The 6,000-nt window shown below is 71.2% G+C and overlaps 1 long non-coding RNA gene across 1 annotated transcript in view; it reads right to left on the bottom strand.

Annotated features, from left to right (window-relative positions):
* The window catches only part of LOC144825122 (uncharacterized), a 657,153-nt gene that overhangs the window by 538,009 nt on the left and 113,144 nt on the right, over positions 1–6,000 (bottom strand). The window lies entirely within an intron of this gene.

Below are 6,000 nucleotides of genomic sequence, written 5' to 3' on the forward strand. Positions count from 1 at the left end.
TAGGGAGAAGGGTACGCCCGGACACCCCTCCGAGGCTGGTGGTTCTCTGCCATGGGGACCAGATGGGCTATGCCTGGGCAACACCTCCCTAGGCCACCCGGGGCTTCCTTCCTCCAGGCCAACTGCATGTCAAATTGCCCAGGACGGGCTCCATGGCTCCTGGGCAGTCGTCCCCCGGGCGTCCGGGGCTCCATCCAGGCTGACGGCATTGAAAAGTGCCCAGGACGGGCTCCATGCGTCCCGGGCATTCGTCCCCTGGGCGTCCGGGGCTCCATCTAGGCTGACGGTATGGCAGAGTGCCCGGGTCGGGCTCCATGGTTTTCACGGTGGTCCTCCCCTGGGTGTCTGGGGGCTCCAGGCCGAAGGCATGGAAAAGTGCCCAGGACGGGCTCCATGCGTCCCGGGCATTCGTCCCCCCGGGCGTCCGGGGCACCCATCTCCATGAGGCCAACGGCATTGGCAAAGTACCCAGGACGGGCTCCATGGGTCCCGGGCAGACCTCCCCCCGGGCGTCCGGGGCTCCCACCTCCAGGCCGACGGAATGTCAAAGTACCCAGGACGGGCTCCATGGGTCCCGGGCAGCTTCCCCCGGGGCGTCCGGGGCACCCACCTCCAGGCCGACGGCATGTCAAAGTACCCAGGACGGGCTCCACGGGTCCCGGGCATTCCTCCCCCAGGTCGTCCGGGCCCTAGAGCTCCGGTGGTCCAACCTGCGCCTGAGGCCCAGCCGGGGTCCAAGAGCCCTGCCTTGCGTGGGCAGGCAGTCAGGAACCCTACCGCGAAGGCTTGGGATGGATGGGGAGCTGGGAGTCCTTTCGATCCCGGCCCTCTGGTCGCCCGCGATGCTTTCCAATGGGGCGACCGGATGGCCGGGCTTCCCTGGAAGTCCCGATGAGGTGCCATTCGGCTCCTGGATCCCAGCGAGGGCTCCATGAGGTCGGGTTCTTTTACGCCTTGGGTCCCCTCTGTCACCGCGCGTGCACGGATTGCAAGAAAGGGGGGTAATTTCCCTCCGGATTACTAGGGGCAGGGTACGCCCGGACACCTCTCCAGGGCTGGTGGTTCTCTGCCCGGGGGACCAGATGAGATATGCCTGGGCAACACCTCCCCCGGGCGTCTGGGGGCTCCATTCTCCGGGCCAACGGCATGGCTCAATGCCCAGGACAGGCTCCACGTGTCCCGGACAGACCTCCCCTGGGCGTCCGGGGCACCCATCTCCATGAGGCCAACGGGATGGCAAAGTACCCGGGAAGGGCTCCACGGGTCCCGGGCAGCCTCCCCCCGGGCGTCCGGGGCTCCCACCTTTAGGCCGACGGCATGTCACACTGCCCAGGACGGGCTCCATGGGCCCCGGACAGACCTCCCCCCGGGCGTCCGGGGCACCCATCTCCAGGAGGCCAACGGGATGGCAAAGTACCCGGGAAGGGCTCCACGGGTCCCGGGCAGCCTTCCCCCGGGCGTCCGGGGCTCCCACCTCCAGGCCGACGGCATGTCACAGTGCCCAGGACGGGCTCCATGGGCCCCGGACAGCCCTCCCCCCGGGCGTTCGGGGCACATATCTCCAGGAGGCCAACGGCGTTGCAAAGTACCCGGAAAGGACTCCACGGGTACCGGGCAGTCCTCCCCCCGGGCGTCCGGGGCACCCATCTCCATGAGGCCAACGGCATTGGCAAAGTACCCGGGAGGGGCTCCACGGGTCCCGGGCAGGCCTCCCCTGGGCGTCCAGGGCACCCACCTCCAGGCCGACGGCATGTAAAAGTGCCCAGGACGGGCTCCATGGGTCCCGGGCAGCCCACCCCCGGGCATCTGGGGCACCCATCTCCAGGAGGCCAACGGCGTTGCAAAGTACCCGGGAAGGGCTCCACGGGTACCGGGCAGTCCTCCCCCGGGCGTCCGGGGGCTCCCTTCTCCAGGCCGACGGCATGGTTCAATGCCCAGGACGGGACGTCAAGTGGCCAGGACGGGCTCCATGCGTCCCGGGCATTCGTCCCGGGACGGGGACGGGGTGGGGAAGAGTCCAGGCGGCTTCACCTCCATGCCCAGCCATCTGGTCGCCCGGATTCCCTCGGCCATCTGGTCGCCCGGATCCCCTCGGGCATCTGGTCGCCCGCAACGCTTTCCTATGGGGGGGACCAGATGGCCGAACTTCCCTGGAAGTCTTAATGAGGTGCCATTCGCCTCCCGGATCCCAGCGAGGGCTCCATGAGGTCGGGTTCTTTCACGCCTTGGGTCCCCTCTGTCACCTCGCGTGCACAGATTGCAAGAAAGGGGGGTAATTTGCCTCCGGATTACTATGGGGCAGGGTATGCCCGGACACCCCTCCAGGGTTGGTGGTTCTCTGCCATGGGGACCAGATGGGATATGCCTGGGCAACACCTCCCTAGGCCACCCGGAGCTTCCTTCCTCCAGGCCAACTGCATGTCAAATTGCCCAGGACGGGCTCCATGGCTCTTGGGCAGTCGTCCCCCGGGCGTCCGGTGCTCCATCCAGGCCGACGGCATGGCAGAGTGCCCGGGACAGGCTCCATGCGTCCCGGGCCTTCGCCCCCCCCGGGCGTCCGGGGCTCCATCCAGGCTGACGGCATGGCAGAGTGCCCGGGACGGGCTCCACGGGCCCCGGGCGTCCGGGGCTCCCTTCCCCGGGCCAGCGGCATGTCAGAGTGCCCAGGACGGGCTCCACAGGCCCCGGTCATCCGGGGCACCCTTCCCCGGGCCAACGGCTTGTCAGAGTGCCCAGGACGGGCTCCACGGGCCCCGGGCGTCCGGGGCACCCTTCCCCGGGCCAGCGGCATGTCAGAGTGCCCAGGACGAGTTCCACGGGTCCCGGGCAGTCCTCCCCCGGGCGTCCGGGGCTCCCTTCCCCGGGCCAAAGCATTTCAGAGTGCCCAGGACGGGCTCCACGGGTTCCGGGCGTCCAGGTCTCCCTTCCCCGGGCCAACGGCTTGTCAGAGTGCCCAGGACGGGCTCCACGGGCCCCAGGCGTCCGGGGCACCCTTCCCCGGGCCAGCGGCATGTCAGAGTGCCCAGGACGAGTTCCACGGGTCCCGGGCAGTCCTCCCCCCCGGGTGTCCGGGGCTCCCTTCCCCGGGCCAAAGCATTTCAGAGTGCCCAGGACGGGCTCCACGGGTCCCGGACGTCCGGGGCTCCCTTCCCCGGGCCAACGGCATACAGGAGTGCCCAGGACGGGCTCCACAGGTCCCGGTCGTCTGGGGCTCCCTTCCCCAGGCCAACGGCTTGTCAGAGTGCCAAGGACGGGCTCCACGGGTCCCGGTCGTCTGGGGTCCCTCCCCCGGGCCAACAGCAGGTCAGAGTGCCCAGGACGGGCTCCACGGGTCCCGGGCAGCCCACCCCCCGGGCGTTCGGGGCACCCATCTCCAGGAGGCCAACGGCGTTGCAAAGTACCCGGGAAGGGCTCCACGGGTACCGGGCAGTCCTCCCCCGGGCGTCCGGGGCTCCCTTCTCCAGGCCAACGGCATGGTTCAATGCCCAGGACGGGCTCCATGTGTCCCAGACAGACCTCCCCCGGGCGTCCGGGGCACCCATCTCCAGGCCGACGGCATGGCTCAATGCCCAGGACGGGCTCCATGGGTCCGGGGAGGCGTCCCATGCGCCTCCGGGCTTGGGAGCCCCGGCTGGGTCCAGGGGCCCGGGCGGGCCCCGGGTCGGGTGCTCCGGCCCTGGTCCCTGTCTCCCAGCCTACCGCACTGCCAAGGGCCTAGGAATGGGTTCCGTTGTTCCCGGGGAGCCTCCCCTTGCTTGGCTGGGTTCAGGAGCAGTGGCTAGGGCCCCTGAGGGCCCGGGGAGGGCGGCCTCCCCACCCCGGGCTCTGTCCTTGGTCCTGCTGCGTGGCAGGGTGCCCGGGACGGGGTCCGGAGGGACCGGGGAGGCGTCCCATGCACCTCCGGGCTTGGGAGCCCCGGCTCGGTCCAGGGGCCCGGGCGGGCCCCGGGTCGGGTGCTCCGGCCCTGGTCCCTGTCTCCCAGCCTACCGCACTGCCAAGGGCCTAGGAATGGGTTCCGTTGTTCCCGGGGAGCCTCCCCTTGCTTGGCTGGGTTCAGGAGCAGTGGCTAGGGCCCCTGAGGGCCCGGGGAGGGCGGCCTCCCCACCCCGGGCTCTGTCCTTGGTCCTGCTGCATGGCAGGGTGCCCGGGACGGGGTCCGGAGGGACCGGGGAGGCGTCCCATGCACCTCCGGGCTTGGGAGCCCCGGCTGGGTCCAGGGGCCCGGCCGGGCCCCGGGTCGGGTGCTCCGGCCCTGGGCCCTGTCTCCCAGCCTGCCGCACTGCCAAGGGCCCGGGAAGGGGTTCCGATGTGCCCGGGGAGCCTCCCCTTGCTTGGCTGGGTTCAGGAGCAGTGGCTAGGGCCCCTGAGGGCCCGGGGAGGGCGGCCTCCCCACCCCGGGCTCTGTCCTTGGTCCTGCTGCGTGGCAGGGTGCCCGGGACGGGGTCCGGAGGGACCGGGGAGGCATCCCATGCACCTCCGGGCTTGGGAGCCCCGGCTGCGTCCAGGGGCCCGGCCGGGCCCCGGGTCGGGTGCTCCGGCCCTGGGCCCTGTCTCCCAGCCTGCCGCACGGCCAAGGGCCCGGGAAGGGGTTCCGATGTGCCCGGGGAGCCTCCCCTTGCTTGGCTGGGTTCAGGAGCAGTGGCTAGGGCCCCTGAGGGCCCGGGGAGGGCGGCCTCCCCACCCCGGGCTCTGTCCTTGGTCCTGCTGCGTGGCAGGGTGCCCGGGACGGGGTCCGGAGGGACCGGGGAGGCGTCCCATGCGCCTCCGGGCTTGGGAGCCCCGGCTGGGTCCAGGGGCCCGGGCGGGCCCCGGGTCGGGTGCTCAGGCCCTGGGCCCTGTCTCCCAGCCTGCCGCACTGCCAAGGGCCCGGAAAGGGGTTCCGATGTGCCCGGGGAGCCTCCCCTTGCTTGTCTGTGTTCAGGAGCTCCATCCGGGGCCCCTGAGGGCCCCGGGGAGGGTGGCCTCCCCACCCCGGGCTCCGTCCTGGGTCCTGCCGTGGGGCAGGGTGCCCGGGACGGGGTCCGGCGGGCCCGGGGAGGCTTCCCCTGTGCCTCCGGGCCTGGGAGCCCCGGCTGGGTCCAGGGGCCCGGTCGGGGCCCCGGGTCGGGCGCTCCGGCCCTGGGCCCGGTCCCCCGGGCTGCCGCTCCACCCAGGGCCCAGGACAGGGGTCCGTCGGTCCCTTGCAGGCCTCCCCTGCTTGTCAAGGTGTAAGCGGGCCCCGGGTCGGAGGGCCCGCCGGCCCCTGGCAGCCTCCATGGCTGTGGCCCGGCTGGGGCCCCGGGCCTCCGGCCCGCCATGCCCCGGGCGCCCGCTCCCTCCTTCGTGGGGGCACGGGGCGACCGGATGGCGTCCCTTTCGTGCCCGGCCATCTGGTCGCCCGGATCCCCTCGGCCATCTGGTCTCCCGGATCCCCTCGGCCATCTGGTCTCCAGGATCCCCTCGGCCATCTGGTCTCCCGGATCGCCTCGGCCATCTGGTCGCCCGCAATGCTTTCCAATGGGGGCGACCAGATGGCCGAACTTCCCTGGAAGTCCCGATGAGGTGCCATTTGCCTCCCGGATCCCAGCGAGGGCTCCAGGAGGTCGGGTACTTTTGCGCCTTGGGTCCCCTCTGTCACCTCTAGTGCACGGATTACAAGAAAGGGGGGTAATTTTCCTCCGGATTACTAGGGAGAGGGTCAGTCAGACCTCCGTGTGGTCTGGCGATTCTGAATCAGGGGAAGGCAGGACCCGGGCCCTCCCGCCGGGGCCCCCAGGGGCCTGGGTACGCACCTGCTGCTTAGCCCCCTTGCCGATGGGCCTTTTCCTCAGAGTTTGCTCAGGCAGGTCCCCGCGAGGTCTGGCCATGCTGAGACGGGGCCAGGCAGCACCCGGGCCCGCCCGCCGGGGCCCCCAGGGGCCCGGGAATGCACCTGCCTCTCAGCCCTTTCCCGATGGTCCTTTTTCTCCGAGTTTTTTTCCACAGTCTGACCTCCGATAGGTCCGGCGGTTCCGAATCAGG

The sequence above is a fragment of the Lissotriton helveticus genome, chromosome 3_1 (genome assembly GCF_964261635.1).
Source record: "Lissotriton helveticus chromosome 3_1, aLisHel1.1, whole genome shotgun sequence".
In the NCBI taxonomy this organism is placed as follows: Eukaryota; Metazoa; Chordata; class Amphibia; order Caudata; family Salamandridae; genus Lissotriton; species Lissotriton helveticus.